This window comes from Triturus cristatus, chromosome 9 (genome assembly GCF_964204655.1).
Source record: "Triturus cristatus chromosome 9, aTriCri1.1, whole genome shotgun sequence".
In the NCBI taxonomy this organism is placed as follows: domain Eukaryota; kingdom Metazoa; phylum Chordata; class Amphibia; order Caudata; family Salamandridae; genus Triturus; species Triturus cristatus.
Genome location: NC_140592.1, coordinates 298,312,848 through 298,336,279, shown reverse-complemented (window position 1 = coordinate 298,336,279; position 23,432 = coordinate 298,312,848).

Sequence of the window (23,432 nt, the reverse complement as noted above, 5' to 3'; positions counted from 1 at the left end):
AATATACCTTGGCCCCACTAAGGGCTTCATTGAATGCTGCTGCCAGATTGGTTACAGGTACAAAAAGAAATGCACACATATCCCCAGTCCTAAAATCCCTAAATTGGCTGCCCTACGAAGCAAGAATACAGCTAAAGATTGCCTGCCTGTCTCACAAAGCTCTCCATTCCCAAACCCCAAGTTTTCTAGCTCAAAAGCTAGAATTATCCGGAGGTGATAGACTTTTGAGGTTTGGATCGTCTGTTTTAAGTTATTGGACTTACACCTTTAAGCCCTGAGCTGGTTGCTATTCTTCTTTAATTAATCATTAGCTCCCCTCCCAGTTCGATATGTACCAGCTATTGTGTTGTTCTCTGTTGACCCCTTTTGTAACTGTTTTGTTTGGTATTCTTATTTGATGCCTATACTGCAATGATTACCTTTGTTCCCGCCAATTGTGAAGCGCACAGATATCCTTTGTGATCATGTTCACGCTATATGAAACTTTATAAATAAAAAAAATATGATGTGTCTTTAGAAGTTCAAAACTGCCCTATTTGCAAATGAAGGCCACTTTTCTAGTTGTCTGTTGCACTTTTATTTTGGTGCTCGGGCCAATTTTCTGTCCCAGTGCGACCCAGTATAGCACTCCAAAAAATATATTTCTTATAGGATCTTATAGGATTAACCTGTACACCCTCTGTTTAATGAAAGAAGTGTTTTGGAATCCGGGCTCGACCCTCTCTTTAGGACAGAAGCAACCTGTACCAACTGATTACAGAACTATGGACCAGAAACTTCACAAAAGTTTCTGGTCCAGAGATAATACACCTCCTTTGCAGTCTTTAATGTCTTTTCTTCACCACCACTCTACTAGTTATGGTTGACATTTATGCAACAGCTCTGTAGTGGCTGTTGAGGGTGTGGTGCTATATGACTCAAATAAATAAGTCAAATCATTTCACTGCTTTCTTTTTCATCTGGGTATTTGTTTTTTTTATGTTTACTATGGATACAAGACCTATTAAGACTTGCTTACTGGACATTGCAAGCTGTCTTGTTGCAAAAGATCTGTCATAGGCTTACCAAAAACTTACAGTGTTCTTAGACAATGCCTATTGCTTACAACTGGTTAGCCTTATTGTAACTCACGTTTGCTTGCTTCCTATTAGATGGCCTTGACTTTCCCCAATTTCAGCTTGTCCTAACCTTGGTTCATAGCTTTTTTACCACCCTTTTGATTGGGTTGCTTGTATCCTTGCACTCTTAACATTTAGGGAACTACTTTATCTTTTTCTTTCAGCAAACAATGAGAGTGCATGTATTTTATAGATATCTTACTTGTCTGCTGCTTCCTGTCCCTGTGCCCATGCTCTGTGTAGCTCTCTTCCTCCTGTGCTGCTCTCTCTATCTTGTCTGCTTCTTCACTGTTCCCGTTGTTCATGTTGTTCTCTCTGTCATGTGGTGCTTTGCCCTCTCCCCTACCTGGCTTTATTTTTATTTTATCCTCACTCTGTTGCTTCCCTACTCACTCCTGCAATGCTCCCTAATAACTCGAGGGTATTCAGTTGTTGATGGGCCTGGAAGCTGCAGTTTGCTGATCCGTGCTCTGCTTCATCAAAAACACTTTCGCACACTTTTTTTTATTTTATATTTACTGATCTAAGGGATGTCCGCCTTCTTAGGCCAATAAAACAAGAAAATTGGTGAACATGTCATTCTGTAGGCACATGCACGTGTACTTACACATGAATGTGCTGACACAATGACACAAATGGCAACAAAGGTCGCATCATTGCACCATCAGCAAAACTAATCTGCCAAAAGAGGAGAGAGACCTATTTGCTTTATCAGTGCTTGTTCAAAGTTGAGGTTAATCGAGCAGTTTACAGCATTTGTGTGGGGAGAAAATATTCAATGCAATCAGGTAGTGAACAGGGAACAGGGAACAATGAACCGAACCTTAAGGACATACAATCAATCAATCAATCATTTGTAAAGCGCGCCACTCACCCGTGAGGATCTCAAGGCGCTGTGTGGGGGGGCAGCTACTGATCGAACAGCCAGGTCTTGAGAAGTCTACTGAAGGTCAGCAGGTCCTGGGTCTGTCGTAGGTGGATGGGGAGGGTGTTCCATGTCTTGGCGGCAAGTTGGGAGAAGGATCTGCCGCCGGTGGTTGTTCGGAGGAGGCGCGGGATGGTGGCGAGGTCAGCGGAGCGGAGTTGGCAGTTGGGGGTGTAGAAGGTGAGTCGCTTGTTGAGGTATGCTGGTCCGGCATCGTGGAGTGCTATGTTGGCGTGGGTGTGGAGCTTGAAGTTGATCCTCTTGTTGACTGGGAGCCAGTGCAGGTCTCTCAGGTGGGCCGTGATGTGGCTGTGGCGGGGGATGTTGAGGATGAGGCGTGCGGAGGCGTTCTGTATGCGTTGGAGTCTCTTCTGGAGTTTGGCCATGGTTCCCGCATAGAGGGCGTTGCCGTAGTCCAGCCTACTGGTGACCGTTCTTCTGGTTCCGGTGGGGATTCATCTGTAGATCTTGCGAAGCATATGGAGGGTGTTAAAGCAGGAGGAGGAGACGGCGTTGTCTTGTTGGGTCATTGACAGAGAGGAGTCCAGGATGAACCCCAGGTTGCGTGCGTGGCCGGTGGGCGTAGGTGTAGTTCCCAGGGAGGCCGGCCACCAGGAGTCATCCCAGGCGGAGGGAGTGGAGCCAAGGATGAGGACCTCCGTCTTGTCCTAGTTCAGCTTCAGGCGACTGCTCTTCATCCACATCATACAAGATGTGCATTTATATAATGGAATATCTGTCCAATGAGCAGAACATTCTATTGTTCCTGATATTAAAAATGTAATAAAATCTTTCAATCAGACTTTGATTTGAAGATTTTCTAAATTTAAAGTACAAGGTTATGCTGGTAGACTCCAACATCTCAGCAAAATAAATCAAGCCTCATTACACATTCACAGGGCCAGCGAATTCAAAAGGCAATGTAAGTATTTAGGCCCAAAGGGCCCCAAACACAACTATCTGAGTGCTACATGGGAGAGCTCCAGCCGGCAAAACTCCATTTTGCCTGAGGTCTGCAATTTCTTGCACTTTTCCAGCTCCGCTCTAACATTGGCAGTACCTCAAATGCTTGCTTAAAAAAGGCATAAATAAGAGGATTTCTTTTTCAAAATCAGTGCATTAGTACCAGAGGTTATGGGAGCCTGATGCATGGTGTGGCCCCACACTAAATTAAGGAAATCACTCAAACATGCTCCTTGCCAGATACTTTCCACCCTACCTTGAGCACACATTGACTCCTAAATAAACATTTTGCCTTTTTTATGTCCTACATTCAAATAAATATAACTATGCTATGGCCAAACAGGAAGAAGCAGCTTTCAGGAGTGTGGAAAATTTAAAAATTGTAAGGTTGACAAACATTTCTCACAACAAAAATGTAGCCCAACTTTGAAAGTCCTTCTTTCTTTCTCTACTCAGTGCCATCGCACTGGCATTTGCAGCCCTGTTCACCCTCCATATCCTGCAGTATCTGGCAGACGTGGTTCATGCAGAGAGCGGGATGCGGGGGTGGCATATAGAGATATTCAGACAATTAACTGCCTCTTGTTTCCATCACAAAGAAATGGATTCGAACCAAAGAGCAGCCAGTCTGACATTTTATGGACTCAGGCCTGCATTGAAAGCCTCTTTCTCTTGTGCCTGTATACTTCAACATAATACCAGTTCAGCGCACCTAATGGAGCTCTTTGGCATAATAAATCTTTATGTCTTTGCAAATGTAGACTATACAATAGGTACTTGTGTTCTTTTCAAACTCTTTAAGGCTCTCTGCCATACAGAATAACTGTTCATATGTACTCTGTTTTTCCATCTTTTGTTTTGAGACCATGGTGGAGACAGTGTCATGGGCCCTAGTGGGAGGAAGGAAATGCCACCCTTGTCTGCTGTTTCAACTGTGTAATACAACAGCAATCAGGGTTCAGCTGGTCACTGAGGCTTCTGTGCCACTGTGCCACTGCACTCACTGCACCAAGAGAAGCTATGCCCCGGTTTTAGACCTGGAGTAAGTTCTGATATCCCTAGGATTGGACTTTAACAGCTGTGATATTTGTCTATTCTGAGTTCACCTAAGCAAAAGCTGAATATTTTCCATGCTTTCATCCTTAAATTCATTTTGGCAGATTTGATCTGCCAACAGTGCCTTGGGGAAATTGCAGGGGGTGGGGTACAGTGTTTTCCACAACACTAGGTATGTGCAGCAGCAGGAGTTACTGTACAGTGAATTTCATTGGCTTCCTGTGAAGACAGCATTAGGGTTTGATTACGTAAGACTTTACATTTGCACTGTTAGTGCAGCTTACATTGCATTTAAACACAAAACCTGAAATTTCAAGATAAAAAAGTACTTTGCGATTCGTATCTGCGGGTAGGAATCACAAAACACGTGTCCAGGGATGGCACAAGCCACGCATACTTGCATTCACACTCGAGCATAGGTGTATCCGCCGACGCTGACCTTCAGGGACCATTTTCATTGGGGCAACACGCCTGGTAGGTGTAGCAGTGTGCGACCAATCTGGTTTAACTTTATATTCAGGCTCCCTTGAGCCGGTGGAGTCGACGGACTCATGGTGACGCACCTGCACGCTACGAGAGGTACTAGACCTGATACGATTTTAGCAGCTTACACAGCAACCCCACACATTTTCCTACTCCCTGCTGACGAGAGGCAACTACCTCGAAACACGTGTCCAGGGATGGCACAAGCCACGCATACTTGCATTCACACTCGAGCATAGGTGTATCCGCCGACGCTGACCTTCAGGGACCATTTTCATTGGGGCAACACGCCTGGTAGGTGTAGCAGTGTGCGACCAATCTGGTTTAACTTTATATTCAGGCTCACTTGAGCCGGTGGAGTCGACGGACTCATGGTTACGCACCTGCACGCTACGAGAGGTACTAGACCTGATACGATTTTAGCAGCTTACACAGCAACCCCACACATTTTCCTACTCCCTGCTGACGAGAGGCAACTACCTCGAAACACGTGTCCAGGGATGGCACAAGCCACGCATACTTGCATTCACACTCGAGCATAGGTGTATCCGCCGACGCTGACCTTCAGGGACCATTTCCATTGGGGCAACACGCCTGGTAGGTGTAGCAGTGTGCGACCAATCTGGTTTAACTTTATATTCAGGCTCCCTTGAGCCGGTGGAGTCGACGGACTCATGGTTACGCACCTGCACGCTACGAGAGGTACTAGACCTGATACGATTTTAGCAGCTTACACAGCAACCCCACACATTTTCCTACTCCCTGCTGACGAGAGGCAACTACCTCGAAACACGTGTCCAGGGATGGCACAAGCCACGCATACTTGCATTCACACTCGAGCATAGGTGTATCCGCCGACGCTGACCTTCAGGGACCATTTTCATTGGGGCAACACGCCTGGTAGGTGTAGCAGTGTGCGACCAATCTGGTTTAACTTTATATTCAGGCTCCCTTGAGCCGGTGGAGTCGACGGACTCATGGTTACGCACCTGCACGCTACGAGAGGTACTAGACCTGATACGATTTTAGCAGCTTACACAGCAACCCCACACATTTTCCTACTCCCTGCTGACGAGAGGCAACTACCTCGAAACACGTGTCCAGGGATGGCACAAGCCACGCATACTTGCATTCACACTCGAGCATAGGTGTATCCGCCGACGCTGACCTTCAGGGACCATTTTCATTGGGGCAACACGCCTGGTAGGTGTAGCAGTGTGCGACCAATCTGGTTTAACTTTATATTCAGGCTCCCTTGAGCCGGTGGAGTCGACGGACTCATGGTTACGCACCTGCACGCTACGAGAGGTACTAGACCTGATACGATTTTAGCAGCTTACACAGCAACCCCACACATTTTCCTACTCCCTGCTGACGAGAGGCAACTACCTCGAAACACGTGTCCAGGGATGGCACAAGCCACGCATACTTGCATTCACACTCGAGCATAGGTGTATCCGCCGACGCTGACCTTCAGGGACCATTTTCATTGGGGCAACACGCCTGGTAGGTGTAGCAGTGTGCGACCAATCTGGTTTAACTTTATATTCAGGCTCCCTTGAGCCGGTGGAGTCGACGGACTCATGGTTACGCACCTGCACGCTACGAGAGGTACTAGACCTGATACGATTTTAGCAGCTTACACAGCAACCCCACACATTTTCCTACTCCCTGCTGACGAGAGGCAACTACCTCGAAACACGTGTCCAGGGATGGCACAAGCCACGCATACTTGCATTCACACTCGAGCATAGGTGTATCCGCCGACGCTGACCTTCAGGGACCATTTTCATTGGGGCAACACGCCTGGTAGGTGTAGCAGTGTGCGACCAATCTGGTTTAACTTTATATTCAGGCTCCCTTGAGCCGGTGGAGTCGACGGACTCATGGTGACGCACCTGCACGCTACGAGAGGTACTAGACCTGATACGATTTTAGCAGCTTACACAGCAACCCCACACATTTTCCTACTCCCTGCTGACGAGAGGCAACTACCTCGAAACACGTGTCCAGGGATGGCACAAGCCACGCATACTTGCATTCACACTCGAGCATAGGTGTATCCGCCGACGCTGACCTTCAGGGACCATTTTCATTGGGGCAACACGCCTGGTAGGTGTAGCAGTGTGCGACCAATCTGGTTTAACTTTATATTCAGGCTCCCTTGAGCCGGTGGAGTCGACGGACTCATGGTTACGCACCTGCACGCTACGAGAGGTACTAGACCTGATACGATTTTAGCAGCTTACACAGCAACCCCACACATTTTCCTACTCCCTGCTGACGAGAGGCAACTACCTCGAAACACGTGTCCAGGGATGGCACAAGCCACGCATACTTGCATTCACACTCGAGCATAGGTGTATCCGCCGACGCTGACCTTCAGGGACCATTTTCATTGGGGCAACACGCCTGGTAGGTGTAGCAGTGTGCGACCAATCTGGTTTAACTAGGAATCACAAAGTACATTTTACAATCTGTTGCAAATCACAGGGGAAAGGGAATGACAAAGTGACGTGCATTTGTCTGAAATACGCAATGGTGTGCACAAATGCTTTATGACCTATCTGGGTCGCAAAGCATGGAATGGTTACAGTGTTTCGAGGGTCGGTGTTAGGCAATCACAAAGTGTAAGCTGGTCCAATTTGACTGCCTGCATCCTATCAGTAGACGGAGACGCTGGTCCCATGGACTAATGCATGCACGTTTTAGGTTGAGCCTAGGCAGTGTCCATGCGCTGTCTCCGAGACATGCTGGGGCAGATTTACGTTCCCTGGCACATCCCTGCAAATCAGCAGGGATGCGCCAGGGAAGATGCATCACGCAAGTTTGCCCTTGCGCCACCGCAGATGCACCGCATTTACAATGCGGTGCATCGTGGCGCAAGGACAAGCAGATGCGTGACGCATCTGCCGACATAAGGTTGGCGCAGTGCTGAAGTTGTGTCGCAAGCGCGACGCAACTCCAGCACTGTTCCAACCTGCCCTATCCCTAACATGGTGCGTCACGCCTTACGCCTGCTTGAAGCAGGCGTAAGGATTTGACGCACCAGTGTTGGAAAAGTGACTGCGTGAAATCTTGTAGATTTCACTGCGTCACTTTTCCGAGGCTTTTTCCCGACGTAACACCCGCCCTGCATACATTAAACCTGACGCGGGTTTAATGTGGCGCAGGGCTTTACAACGTGACGCATCTCCCTAGATGCGTCACGTTGTAAATCTGTCGCAGCATGGTGCTAGCTTTGCGCCGCAGCTGCGTCACAAAAGTGACGCAACGGCAGCGCAAAAGTGGCGCACCTGGCTTGTAAATCTGCCCCGCTGTTTTTAATATAGGACTTTCATTCCACCGGCTGCTTACTACAGGTTGACTCCAGTGTCGTTGTTCTATGCTGCCGTTTTGAGCTGAGGAGCACTGACCAAGTACAGATTCCACTTGATTATTGGCCGTCCGCTGCAATGCAGGTACTATTTCTTCAACCCCCCCTACTCATTCCCCCGTCCTCTTTGCCAAGGTGTGTATCTTTGCTTTCACGCTATTTTCCAATCCATTTTTCATGATTTTGAAGTGCCGCTCGCTGGCTTTAAAAGTGCATGGTATAAATTCTGAACAGCTGCGATCGTGTTTTTAGTGGCTATGTGTGCCTTGTGTACCTTTATCTTGTTTTTATTTGTCAACGCACTTTTAGAACAAAACGAGTTCACCATAAATGAGCATTTATTTAAAGTATTATTTTATTCTGCGTGTGTATGACGTTCATCCACATCAGGTAAGTGTTGTTTAATTTTTTTTCAATGTTTAGGAAGTAGATATGTATTTATGCCCGCTATAGTGGCCAGGAGTTTTTTGTTGTGTTGTTTCTGTGTGCTGCTGCCCCCATCAAGCGTATGAGAGGCAGAATGAATGAAGGAATGAATGAATGAATATTAGCTTTGTAAAGCGTGCACTTTGCCCAGAGGCATAAATGAGCTACAGAAAGGGGCCAACAGATGATAGTGTATACTGCTCACGGTGTTGAAAGGGTGAAAAGCCAAGTCGTAAGGGCTTTATGGAAGAAAGAATGAGGTTCTACTCCAGAGATTGAGAAAGGAAGGGCATTCCAGAGTTTGGCAGCAGCAAGAGAAAAGGCTCTACCCTCCCCCCCATCTTACTTTTCCAAAACTAAGAACTACAGGCAGATTCTTGCTGGCGGATCTTAACTGCTTGGTAGGGACATATCTTCGAAAGAGCCTTTTGATGCTTTCCGACCCAGTATTATAGAAAGCCAAGTGAGCGAGGCAAAGGGCTTTAAACAGGATTCTCCAGCCAATCAGGAGCCAGTGCAGCTTACTAATAGTAGCCGAAACTGAGTGGTATTTGAGAAGGCCCATCACCAGCCTGGTAGCAGCGTTCTGCACCAGCTGTAGTCGATGCACAAGTCCCTTGTTAATACCCAAGTACAGGGTATTACAATAGTCTAATCTGGACAACACAAGGGCAACAATTGCCTGTTTTCGGGAGGGAAAGGAGAGAAATTGAGAGAGGGAAAGGAGAGAAATTGAGAGATCTTCCTAAGGGTCCTAATGATCCCAAAGCAGGTGGAAACCGTTCCAGTAATCTGGGGGCCCAGGGAAACGGAGTTGTCAACTATGATGCCAAGGTTTTTCGCGCTGGAACCCGGGCGAGAGCAATGGCCAAGGGTATCCGACCACCAGGCCTCTGTCCAGATGTCCTGTTGGTTTCCAAAAATTAAAACCTCAGTTTCGTCCCCATTGAGTCTGAGATAGTTCTCTATCATCCAGAAGGCCACTGCCTGCATGCAGTTTTAAAAATGTGTTGCCGAGGCTTCTATGCTGTTAGAAATGGATACCATAATTTGAGTGTCATCAGCGTAAGATAGCACCACCAACCCAAAAGATCTTACGACCCTGGCTAGAGGGGCAACATAAATGTTAAAAAGAGTTGGGCTCAATGAGGATCCCTGAGGGACTCCACAGAACAACTGATTGGGACATAAGTAGAATTGGCCCATCTTAACTCTGTGACTGGTCCGTAAGAAATGAGGTAAGCAAGTTCAGGGCAGAGCCCCCCGATCCTTATTTCCTTAGCCCTGTCCACCAATCTCAGAGGAGAAATAGTATTGAAGGACGCCATAAGGTCCAGAAGGATCAGTAGTGTCGTATGACCTACAGATGTTATTAAGTACAGAGGTTAACGCTGTCTCAGTACTGTGCTCACTTCTGGACCCATGCTGTGATCCATCGGGCAGCTGATGTTCCTCCAGATAGGGACTGAGATAAAAATGCAGGTGCTTTTCCCAAATTTTTGCTGGGACCGGTAATAGGGAGATGTGACGATAGTTTTTAACTCAGCGGAATCCAGAGAGGGCTTTTTTAAAAGGGGTTTAACCACTGCGGTTTTCCAAGAGATGGGGTACTGCCTGGATGTAACAACAGTGTTGTGTAGTGAGGTCAGGTGAGGAACAATAACCTCCCTTCCTAGTTTCAAAATCTGCAAAGGGCAGGACCCCAACAGGGAACCAGACTTGATTCCATTTAGCAGCCGATCCGTGTCCTCTTGCCTTAGAGGAGGGAAGGTAAACACATTACCTTCCTTCACAGGTGTTACAAGAAGATCCGCAGCAGAGGAGTGCGATGAACGATCTACTTTGATTACGTCAGCATTAAGGAATTCCAGGGAGGAATATATTTCCGTGATTTTAGACTGGAAAAAACTCACCATTCTGTGCCAGAGGTTCTGAGAGAGGTCAGTGTAAGCAGTAGCTGAGGGGGCCAAGAGAGACTTAATTACAGTAAAAAGTTCCCTTGAAGCCCTCAAGGATTCTGTCACTTCTGAATAAAATAATACTTTTCCCTCTGTTATGGCACTTTTATATTCCCTTAATCTAAATTTGTGCAGATCTCTTTCGGCTGGATTGAGATCCAGGTGCCATATCTTTTCTTGATGTCGGTATACTTGCCTAAGTTTCCTCTCTGAGAACCAAGGGGCCGAGGGCTGTTTTCTGGCCGCATAATGCTCCTTGAGAGGAGCAAGGAGGACCAAGGCTGCTAAGAGCCAATTGGAAAACTCAGTGTAAGCTGAATTGGCATCCAGATGAGAGAGCCATAGGTGGATATTGAGCATGTTAAGAAGGGCCTCCTTCTAATAATGAGGTTGAGGTTTCTCTTCTTCTCCACCCTCTTCTTATTGTTGGAAGCTATATGGGATACTGCAATTTGCAGACATTACTGTTTATGGCTCACAGACTGCCTCCCACTTTGAGCAACAGGGAAGCAGCTGTTTTGTGTACAGGAAATCTCATATGGGGTCTTAATAATGCTGGTTGCCTATTGTCCAGAGCGACTGAGAGGCAACAGCTTGCAGGCATGACACAGCATGCGTTTACAAATATGACGGCAGTGGTTCCTGATGCATATCCCTGATGCTAGTTTTTTAATGTAGAGCTATCTCTCTTGATCCCGTCCCTATCCCCCTGAAATGGGCCTGACTGGCTCCTGCAAAGCACCTCTGCTCCCGACGCTAAAATAACAAGCTCACTGGACATATCATCATCATTTTACTGTGAACAAATAATCTTCATGTGTGTTGTCATCACAATTGTGTGGGGCCCTGCCTAAAACCAGCGGCTCTGGCTCCCCCCACTTTGGGGAGGCCCTGGGGGTTGGGCGGTGTCTGCAGGTCTGCCCTTGGGACTCCACATAATTTGATGCTCACTCCCTGCCCCGCCATTATTTTGCCTCCAATTGTTGAAAGACCCCGCACTCAGGGACCAGTTAACAGAGCATCTTGAGAGGAGAGAACCATTTTCTTTGCCCCCACCTCCCTCTGTATGTTATCTGTGAACCCACCAGGTGTGATCTGGCCCTGGAGGACTCATCTGTGTCAGGAAACCACATGTTGTTTGTTCCTCTCATTTCTGTTGCTGGTCGGTGTACTCATAAAACTCCAGGCCCATGGGTGCAGTGAGAAGACACCCCACCTCTTGGTCTCAGTCTTGGCTCCTTGTCCCTTTTTACTATAGGGTAATTACCCTTCCCCATCCACTCTAGTTTTTTAGGTCTCGCCTAGGCAGCGTGCATGCACTGCCCTAGGAGGGCCTTTAGCCATCGGTCTTCACTTTTCAAGCACTGCACTCTTGCTTGTGGCGGCATCCATCTTGCGGGAGCGAGCAGCGACACGCCACAAGCAGGAGTGCAGTGCTTGAAAAGTGGAGACTGCTCTCCCAAGAGTGCGCACGCACCAGTCGCGGGCTCACCACCTGCTCCCCCTTTCTCTCACAACCTCTTCCTCGTCCTAAATCACTCCCTCCTAGGGACAGGAGATGTCCGCAGACAGGAGATGTGCACGCGTACGGCCGGCCGGCTTTACATGCTTTCAGTTTCATTTTTTTCATTTCAGCGGGACGCTGCCCTTGTTATTGAGGGCTGCGTTCCCCCTGCTCTGTCTTGGATAGTGAGGCACGCTATGATTTGTTGGAATGGGAAGGGCCGCAATGTGGTAAACTGCTAAAGACCTATGGAATCATTTTCAAGTTAGTATCACACATGCTTCCCCGAGGTGATGCATTGCCTAGCGTGACTTCACAATCTCCTCGAGGCACGTGCATGACAGTCCGTGATTTGTTAAAGTCACACAGCTCGTCGATCTTGTCCTCAGGGGCATCCGACTGCATCCACCAGCCTCGCTTACCTGTCGCATTTACCTGTTAAACTCCACCGGGGCCTGCAATATCTGCCTCTTACTATGCAGAGCTTGTCTCTGCTGATCTGTTTATGAGTTCAGGGGCTGCGTTAAAATGTTAATGGTAAACATGCTTTTCTATTGTTATCCACAAGCACGTCTGTGTGATGTCGCAACCCGCGTGTTACGTATATCAACAGAGATGAAGATAAAGATACAAGCTGGATTATTTTTAAGACATTTAACTTGGTGCTGTTTCTACTGTTTGCTGTTTTTGTGTGATAAATCAAGCCAACCTTGCGTATCCGTAAAGCATCTGTTTCATGATGATGCACGTTTGGAAACTTGTCATTAAGACGGTCTTCTTATTACAGTAATACCACCTAATGCGAATCATAACTTGTGCATATTTACAGAAAGTGGTCAAGTGGGTATTTAAAGATCTTTTGGTTTCTAAACAGTGGGCATCCTTTGCTTACAATAAGCTGTCTTCATTGTCATTCTCGTTTTCTTGCTTATTTGTCAGCTTCTGTTGGCTTCCTTCATCTTCACTTGTTTGTCCCTCACCCGAAGTATTGATGTGTCCTTCGAGTGCTCACTTTTTATTTTGTTTGTGCTTAAACACTCTGCTAGAGTGTGTCTTTTTCAGCTTGCTCCCATGTGTACTTTTAACCCCTCCTTGTGCCTCACCTGCATTGCCTTGCCCCCTCCTCCGTCCATGTTGCCTTCGCCTGGGCTTTAAATGGGATGAAAAAACTGGGGCGTGGCCAGTGTAATTAAGGGCATTGTTCAAAAACACGTAAGCTAAAAATCTGTACTTAGCATAGTGTCCCGTCCAACTTGTATTTTGCTGTTTCTGTCATTGCATCCGGATATATGCTACAACAAGTAGCATCATACCTACAAGCAGGACTATCGGCTTTGCTATGGTTGTTAGTTGCATGAGATAAATAAGCAGGAACTATGGCTTGTATATATTATTGAAAACGCTTCCACTTAAAGCCCTGGTGACACCACGACAATGTAGCTGATCCTGAGTTTCAAAAAGAGAATGGAAATCCAGAGAGAAAATGGCTCTCTTAAAAGGATTTCCATTCCCCTATATTGCTAACCTGGCATGATGTCATGCCGTAACTTCTCCACTAGTGAGAAGTGAGCAGTGTGAGCACGCACATCGATGTGCCTGCTATCACTGCAGTCCGCAAAAAAACGGACCGCCTGTGCAAGGGCACAACACAGAGCGCAATAGAGACCCATTTCGAGTCCCCCTTTAAAAAAATGCCAATACTCAGTACCGGTGAGACCCGGCACACTTAAAGTCCTGGACTTTGCCCGCTCCAGCCCCTCTCGCTGTCCGCGAAGCCCGAGCCCCCTCTCACTATCGATGTTTGCTTTGCCCCCTCCCTCCTTCCGTGTTGCAGTTGTCCCCGCTTCATCGCACAGTAAATAAAAGTACTATGAAGCAGACCAGTCCTCTCTTCTGCCAGCAGTTAAACAAGCATTAGCATAGCCAATAGGTCTCGCCTTTGGGACTAGTTGTGCCCAAACGCTTAGAAAAACAGTTCTTTTTTGGGGGTAGAGTGGGAGGGTTGTGGCAGATTCGAAAGAGAGGGTATTTTGTAGAGGGGGCAGGGTACGTGTCAGTCCGCCTTTAAAAAAATAAAAATTAAGTCTGTGCCTTCAGTGTTGCTTCGGAGTAGGCACACCTGTATTCTTCTAAACATAAAAGCACCACATATAGTGTGTGTCCATTGAGAAAAGACACATATAAAGTGATTCAAGATTAGTAAAATATTTTATCTGGCGATTGCTCGCTGAAAAAGTTGTCCCTATACCGTGTAACCTCTGATGCACGGTGCGCCCTTGGGCATCTTTTGTCAGTGACAAGTTGACTCATAGCTATTTTCCCCAACTTAAAACCTTCAAAGTCTCGAGGAACACTGCACTTGACATGCTTACACTACAAGATGGCATCAATCACAGCCCTGGAACCTTTTGTGGCGTCTGGCACTCGCACCTTCGAAAGCAACTAATGGGCTACATGGATAGACTGGTTGGAAACGTACGTCGAGGCTATGGGACTAGAGGTAGATCGCTGCCTCCCCTTGCTGCTACACCTAGGAAGTGCCTCGATCCATAAGCTTTCAAACAAGCATTGGCATAGCCAATAGGTCTCCCCTTTTGGACCTTAGAAGTGTTTAGCCATGCAACAGTTCATGCTGTTGCACCAAGCATATTGTGCTGGATAACTAAACACTTATAAGGTTCCAAAGGCGAGACCTATTGGCTATGACAATGCTTGTTCCCTCTACTTTTCTTTCTCCCTGGTATTCTGCTTTCCTTTCTCCCATGCATTCTGCCATCCTTTCTACCTTGCTGCCTGCCTTCTTTTTAGGTCTCGCCTAGTGTTGCAGCGCGAATGTGCTGCCATTGCTTTGCGATGCATGCAGTATATACTGTAGTGTGGAAGCTTCGTGGAAGCTCCGCCCACTCTCTGCCCATTGGCTTTTGTCTTAAATGCTGCCTTCCGATTGGTTTGAGGCTTGTTAGTCCCTCCTCATTCATCATTTGTATCCTTCCACGGCTATTGGCCCTTTTACTCCTGACACTATTTTCTTTTAGGTCTCGCCTGGCGCTGCAGCACGAATGCGCTGCCATTGCTTTGCGAGACATGCAGTATATACTGTAGTGTGGAAGCTTTGTGGAAGCTCCACCCACTCTCTGCCCATTTGCTGTTGTCTTAAATGCTGCCTTCCGATTGGTTTGAGGCTTGTTAGTCCCTCTTCATCCATCATTTGTATCCTTCCACGGCTATCGGCCCCTTTACTCCTAACACTATTTTCTTCTCTGTCTCCCCACCCCACCGCCCCCTCCCCCAGTCTGTGACTTCTCACTCTCCCCGGCCATCCTGCCCACTCCCATTCCTATATTCTTGCCTGCCGGCACTTCCGTTTTCATCTTTATTATTGCCACCTTGGAATATGTGAGTTCAAGATGCGTGCTGTACAAAAACTTCTCGTATTTCATGAACTAGATTTTAATGTTACTCTAAATATAATAAGACTCTAGGCAACATTCGGGGTATGGATGGCAACTGATGCCTTAGTTCACAAATTACATTGTTGTCGGGCGGGAGGAGCGGCAGTGTTTTAACTCATGCTTAAAACGAGCACTTTTAATAACTTCCTCTCAATTCAGTGCTATAATCTTGTGTACTGAGGTGACGCTCTAAAGAAATGCACTTTTTTGAATTCTGAAGAGACATTATCACACATTTACATCATGTTTACTGTATGATTAACATGCCGATCATTTTCACGGCTCGCCCACTGGTTCGTATACGCTTGGCTCGTCTCCGGCTGGCTCTACCTTTTAATTAATATATTGGCTCGCGCACCACTAACAAAGAGAGATGAATGGATACATGACAGTGAGCCCGGTAGATGGTAGAGAAATAGACTGGTGCAGACAAACAGACAAAGTCAGTCTCCATTGCCTCACGTCAGAATCATCACTTTCAATAACCTGGAAATCTGCCGGCAACTCCCGCATGCCCCAACCTCATCCATCTCACCTATTCTTAGCAGAAGCTGCAGATTCTTAGCTGTGCCCTGCTGGTGCAGAGGAGCACGGCAGAGTCTGTAGAACCGTTGGGATCCCTAGCCTCTCTGCGTGGGCACTTAAGCCTTCCGGGTGCCTTCACACTCAGGATAAATTAATACATTTTGTTCTGTGCTTTAGTCGCCCCTCTGTGAGCACTGTCTGGTAGATGAAGCTCAGAGAGGTAGTTGTGTACAAACAAACAACAGCCACAATGCCGTACGTGTTGACGTGTAGTTAAATACCTGCTCATCGAGTACCTCATTGGCTGATCATTCCATGGCACTACCAAAATTACATTTGTACACATTTGCTCAACTGTAAAACACTCCCTTCTATGGGTCATTTAACAACTCGGGGCTTTGGGGTTAGGAAACGTACTTTAGATGCTGTGTAAAAGAGTAAATAAAATGAAATAATGCAATGAAACTAAGCAACCAGTACTGTCTAAAACACTGTGAAAACTGACACGTATTGTGGCATTTTGTTTAGTTAATGTCGATTTTCTCATAGATGCGAGTAAAGTACTCTTAATTAAATCTGCACACTTTTAACTAATAGCACCGGGTGACCTTTGACAACTAGGCAATTAATACATTTTCATGTTCCCCCGAAGCCCCCCTGCCCCCCGCCGCCTTGGCAAACTTCATTGCCTCCCAGTGTTTGGGGGATAACCAAGATGCAGGAGAGTGAGTCAAATAGTCTAGAAAATGAAAGAGAAGCCAAGATTCGGATTCACATGCTCCGATCCCGATCGCGATGGTTAGTCTGTAAGCACTTCTTTTATTAATGAGTTTTGCATTAGTAAAGCACCACGGTGTGCATGTGTGGTGACACTGTACCCATGAGGTACGTGCCAAGCAATTGTTGACACAATCCACACTTTGCGTCTTTTTCAATATATTTATTACGAAGTACAGGACCTTTCCAAGGGATTTTGCACACTACATACATTCACTCCAAAAATAAAACGTGAAGGTAAAGAAATTGCCATTTACAATGTCAATAGCTCTAACTCACAAACGCGAGAACATTGCAAATGCTTTTTTCCTATGCACTCAGCCTTCATTTCTCCCTTGCTGTCCATCTTCTTTTTTTCCCTTGCTCTATGCCTTCCTTTTTCCCCGATCTTAGCCTTTTTTTGCCCATTCACTCTCCTTTCATTTTCCCCATGCACTACACCTTCCCTTTCCCATGTTTTCCTTCCTTTCTCCCATGCTCTCTGCATGCAACAAACTTTAAACGGTAAAGCTTGCTGTATATAAAATTGCAAAAAAGAAAATTGGGGCTCGAGTCTTTCACACGTGAGCAAACTTCCTGTACCTTTGCATGTACATATAATAATGGCCTGTGCCACTTGAAACATGGCATCTGAATATTGTATTTATTACTACCCTTATAAAGCATTTTAGCACTTTAAAAATGCATTGCTTGAGTGCATTGCTTGAGAGTTGCAATGGGTGTTCATGTAATGAGACTGGTGCTCTGGTAAATTGCTCGAATAACCTTCCGGTCGAGTTTGTGCTATATTTTGAAAAATGCATTAAAATAAATGCAAACCTAAGTGCAAGGAAAGACACATTCATATTAATTTATTGGCTAATTTGCACTAAGTGAAACTAGAAAACACATTGGGTCTTCTTTTACACTGTTATTGAGCAAATTATTTATTTCACAAACACTTTTTTCTTCATTATCATGAGTTCAGACAATCAGGTGTACAAAACGAACACTTAAAATAAGTATTTCTCAATGCAGTGCTATAACATGCCTATTCGTGTCAAAGCTTCCACGTTAAAGGACAGTAGATGTTGTAGCACCCAGGATAATGTGCTGCATGGCTAAATACTTATAAGGTTCAAAGGCGAGACCTATCGGCTATGCCAATGCTTGTTCAGGAATCACAGAGCACCACTTGTGGCTGACACATTGAGGTTTTGAAAGCTGGGATGAAGGTCTGCTGTCTCATGCAGGTGTCTTTCCCTGAATTCTCTAAAAGGAGTGTTTAAATTCCATTTATATAGCTCTTACTACCCCTGAAGAGTCACCAGCCAATTCCTGACTTTTTAATAATAATGAGATGGAGGTTTGCACATTTTCAGACCTGTTAATGAGTGATGCAAGGGATTTAAGCATCACAAAGGGAAAGACTGGCAGAGTGGCATAATACAAAATGATGCCCCCCCCAGCAAATTGTGATGAGCTCCTGTGAATCCCACATCTCATCAGTATCCATAGTCTTTAGACTGAGTAGTGGCTACCTCAAGGGTGCTCCAGGGACCGCAGCTGGGATGGCACAGCACAATGCAAAATTATGCTGCAACCGGCTTCTTTTGCCAAGTATATCTTAAAACCATGACCACTGGTTGTATGAAACAGGAGAGGGTCAAGTTATGCATCAGGATGGAGTAATTATGGGCATGAAAAGCCAAATTATGCGGCGTAATGCGCTAAACTTTGAAAAAGTATTACTACGTTATTTTGTCATTTTTAGGTCTCGCCTACGCAGCGCGCATGCGCTGCATAGAAGAAAGACCTTTAGCCATCGATGAGCCTTTTCAGCCAAAAACGTGCACGCATTGCATTGCTTTTAACCCTTTCCGTGCTCATGACGGAACCACTCCGTCATGAGCCACGGGTGCGCTGTGCTCATGACGGAGTGGTTCCGTCATGCTGCGGCCGTTGGCGGCCGCTCCGCCCGCGCGGCGCTAATTCCCCGCCTGTGCGGGCGATTAGCGCAGTGGACGGAGACGTGACGGAACCACTCCGTCATGAGCACAGCTCACCCGTGGCTCGTGACGGAGTGGTTCCGTCACGAGCACAGCGGACCCGCAACTGCCCTCAAACGCCCCCAGCGCCGCGGCGGAATTCCTGCCGCGGCGAAGGGGTTAATGGCAACGCGTGCACGTCTGGCGATTCCCTTGCAGGAGCCAGCTTTGACACCATATGTTTGTAATTAACTTGCAAACATATGGTGCCCCAGCTCTTTCCCGGATGGGAAACAGGTGCAGGCCCCCTCCTGTCTTCCCTCCCCCTGCTGCCTCCTTCTTTAGTGCGAGTCGCGCTCGCGTTTGTTTTCTTTAATGGCACACCTGAACTTGTTGAAAGAAGCTTTCTCTTTGTGACACACGTGTATGCAATTACTATTGAGAACACGCGTGTCTTTTTCGATCAATCGGTTAGGTCATTCATAATTAACTCTGGGGTTAATGTTTTCACTTCAGTGATTACTCTTATTTAAACAATGATTGGAAAGCACTGCCTTTGTATTCTAAAACTTAATTATAATTACGACCCGCCATCGAGAAAACATTTTCTAATATCGCACAGTCATGCGGACAGTACTGCACGCTGGTTTCCAAATATTATTATTGTGTTCCCTCACTCACTCACATTTCAGATTGCCCTTTTTACGTGTAAGTAATAAACACAGGCAGAGCACAGCATGATTCTCCAACGGGATGGTCCACTTTGAGCTCGGTTGTCACATCTAATAAAATTACTGGGCGGCAGGGCAGTAAACAATGTTAACTGACACGAGAAAATGTTTCTAATTACAATTTCTAATGCGTATGGATAAACAGTATTTATATATATGACTTGCCACGTGCTCTAGCTGTGTTTTGGAGGGGGTACAGTAAGTACATACACTTTATTTGTTTACCTCCTTCACTTATGCACAGTCTTTGCCGTTTGCTGCGGTAACTCTCTAGTGGCCATCACTGCATCCAGTTCATATATCCGCACCACCTACTCTCTCTGCCATCTAGAACCAACTCAAAACCGGCTAGTAGCGTGATCGCCCCATTTGAAAGAATAACACCGCTCTGCAGGACCGGACAGGCGTGTAATCCACCGGGCATTTCCCCGGTAGGGTGGAGCCTTTTGAAGGCGGTTTTAGGGCAGGGGCCTCTTGGTGCATCGGTCACTTGCTGCAGCTCCCAGAGGTTAATTGCAGGAGGCGTGGGAGGGAGGAAGGAAGGAAGGAAGGCTGGTTTGAGCACTCTTGTCAGGGCTGCTTTAACCCCGCCACCCCTCCCCCCCCCCGGTCTGGCCTCTGTCTGCTCTCTGTAACCGCCTCAACTATTTCTCCCTATCTTCGACCCTGCCCCGAGGCCCCATACCCTCAGCCTTTCCTATAACTGCTCTAAGCTCATAACCTGAATCTCATTACCGCCGTGTGTCTTCCTGCTTGCACACTGTCGGGTCTTGTCTACAGGCCTCTAGACGGAACTCTGCTCGCTCCTGACAGCCACACGTCCCTTGCTAGCGCTGTGCACCCGCCCTCGCCTTTATCACGGCTTCTAACAGTAATTAATGCAAAATTATCATGGCCGGTTATTCCTGAGCGGCTCTGTATGTTTGTACTCACATCCAGCTGTGTTAATGTTACTTTCCAGATCACTTCAGTTCAATAGCTCTTCTACGCATACTCTGTGACACCCTGGATAACACAGCGTCCCTGGCATTGCTAAACCCTACGCAGCTAATACGGCTTTATGACAAACACGTGTATACATTGATTGAGGCTGTTCCGCACCTTGCCTCTCACTCCTTTTGTATTTAATGTTTCTGGAAATAGTTTCTCCGTACTTTTACTCCAAGCTCAGTGCAACTACTCCTTGTACAGCGTCCTGATATCTGTTTGCAGTTTTATTTCTTATTTGCCATGGTACAATTTACGCCAATGTTCTTGTGTTAGTGCTCCGAGAGGGCTTTTGTTTAATGCACACCTTGGCAGACATTGTATGTATTTGGGCAGGATGCTTCTTGCTGTGTAGTCTCGCGCCAGGCTAAAAATAACCCTCCTTACGAGGGCAGGTAATGAAGTGAGCGCGCGCTGCACCCTGGGGACAAGGAGTGCATTGCGATTTTCGGTGAATCTGTCTTGTCTGTACCTTCTTCCCACAGCTCGCGCACACACAGGAAACCCCGTGCTGATTCCCAGGGCACATAACAAGGGACGGGCACAGTGGGGGTTGCAGGAGTCTGGGTCTTGGAAAATGCCTAGTTCTAGATTTCCAAAGTGTAGCAAGATGAAACAAGCCTTAGCAAAGCCAATAGACCTGTTGTTTTCCAGCTTTTTGACTTTCTCAGTGCTTGATTTGAAATCAAGATCAGTGGATCTCTCAGGTGGGTATCTCTATCATGAGAAAGGGTTCGTGGTAGATTGGTCTTGGAACTGTGCTTTCACCCAATCCCTTTGCTAAGCGGCCTCATGACGTGGGCAGCCCTCTCCTACATTATATATCCACCCTCCTGGAAAAAAGACCTGCTCCATCGTTTCCAGTTTACTAGGCAGGGTGCGGAGACGGTGCCATCCTTACCTTGCTTTAAACACGGTTTGTTGAGTTCATTCTCGCCCTGGATCTCAAGGACTTCTCAAATGCTTCCTGTTCAGAACAGCAACATTCCAGTAGCTTCCAAGATACATCCTGCAGGCTTCTTGTACTATAAAACTTCAGAAGACTAACTACTCTCTTTCATTCAGCAAGTCATTAGACGGCAGTTATCAGCCAAGCCACTCCGATTTCCTTTGGCACTAAAGGTTTCGGCTAAGGACTTGGCCCTGGACCTATTTCATGAACATGGGTAAAGGTTTTCGTTTATCTTTGTGATGGCTGAGCTCCTTCTTTTCATTAAGTTGTTCCTGGAAAGTCATGAATTTGCTTTTGCATAAATGTGGCTTAATTATCATCTGTAGAAACCATTGTGTGGGATGGCACAGTGTCGTCTGATCATAGAGACAACCGTTCAAAGGCGCTTGTTTGGAGTCTTAAAATCCTTTCACAACAAGCATTGGCATAGCCAATAGGTCTCACTTTTGGGACATTATAAGTATTTAGTTATGCAGCACAATATCCTTGGTGCAACAAAATTAACTGTTGCATGGTTAAACACTTATAAGCCCCCAAAGGCGATACCTATTGGCTATGGCAATTCTTGTTACAATTGTTAACACTGACGGGGGATTGATTGCACCTCATTAGTACCATTAAAAACCCAAACACAGCAATAAACAACAGAAAGGTGTCCAGTGAACCTTTCCAAAGGGCCTTCTACTGTGCTGCAACCAGGGCCGGACTGGCCGTAGCGGGCACCGGGCAATCCCCCGGTGCGCCGCACGGGTGGGGGCCGGTTTTGGGCCCCTGGGGGCCGTTTTTGTTATAGGGCCGTTTTTGCAGCAGCTGCAAAATAGGTCCTGTAACAAAATCGGCCGAAAACCGGCCCTGGCAAAGAGCTTGGCGGCACCCCCAAATCTCCACGGGGCGGGGGGGCGGCCAAGCACTTTGCCAGGGCCGGTTTTGGTTCCCAGTCCGGCCCTGGCTGCAACACGTGTTGCTGCGATTTTAGTCACTTTTGAACTGTTTGAACTAGAAGCAAATTTGTTTTTATCAAAATCTGCAGACTAAACAGCTGATGAGAAATTAAGTGGCAAATGTGGCAAATATATGATTATGCGGAAAAACAGCTGGGCTGCAAAATCGCATAATTCCAGTGGCCCTGTTTAAAACGGCACACTTGCCTGTATTTAACTTAAAAACTCGCTTGATTTACGACAGCTGGAATGTTTTTGTATGAAGATGGGAAAGCTGCGATCCAGTGACGTTACTCTACCTCTCACACACGCACCCCATACACACTTGTTTTGGAGTGCTTTCTTTCACTGGCGTTGATTTCTACAGGTCTTGCAGTATTATGGCAACTCCGGAAATCGCCGTATTTGGTCCTCAAAATGTGATCTTAAAATGGGTGCTGCATCAAGTGTCTCAGGTTGTTTTACACAATAGCAAGGAAAAATTGAGTAGATTTTCAAGGAATTCAGAGTGGGTAAAGAAAGAAAGCAGATATGTAGAGTTGTTTATTAGGTCTGCTGTGCTCACGAATTACTTGTATGATTGAAGGATGAACTGCAGCTCTTCCAATAAAATCATGGCAAGTTTTACAGTATATACTGCTCTACCTTCTTATAAGATTTGCTAGAACAGTGGTTTTTAACCTTTTGTCTTCTGTGGAACCCAAGAGAAATACTACCTAAGCAATTTCTGCGATTCATACCCCAAAACTATACAAAGAAATACAGAAACAAGTAGAAATCAAACAAATATATTGCAGTGGTCCACAAACCAAAAATTGCAAAAGCTGAAGTTTTAAGTTAAATTGGAATTTATTAGCTTTTCAAAACTTGGTTTTATTTCTAAACGTTGATGCAATATGTTAAACCCTAGTGTATCACTTTATCCTTTTGACTCCTAATGCATGCTCTCTTTTTGTCAGTACATACCAGTGCTTCAACTGAGGCCACCAATCGTGAGGCCACATGTATAAACCTTTTCCCCAGTTGCACATGGGCAGATTCACAGGATCGATTTGGTAGCCTAAAACTGAATCGCAAATCGGGTTTGTGATTCGGTATTAGGAAGGGGAGTGCTTAGGGAGTCCCTTCCCAATACTGAATCGCAGTGGTATGTGTGAATATTTTGCAACTGAAATGTGGTCGTAAAACATTCGCAATATACCGCCAATTTCAAATTGGTGGCAACTCGTTCGCACAGGCTACTGCCTACTCTCAAAAAATTAAAAAACCTTTAAAAAACTTTAAACACATC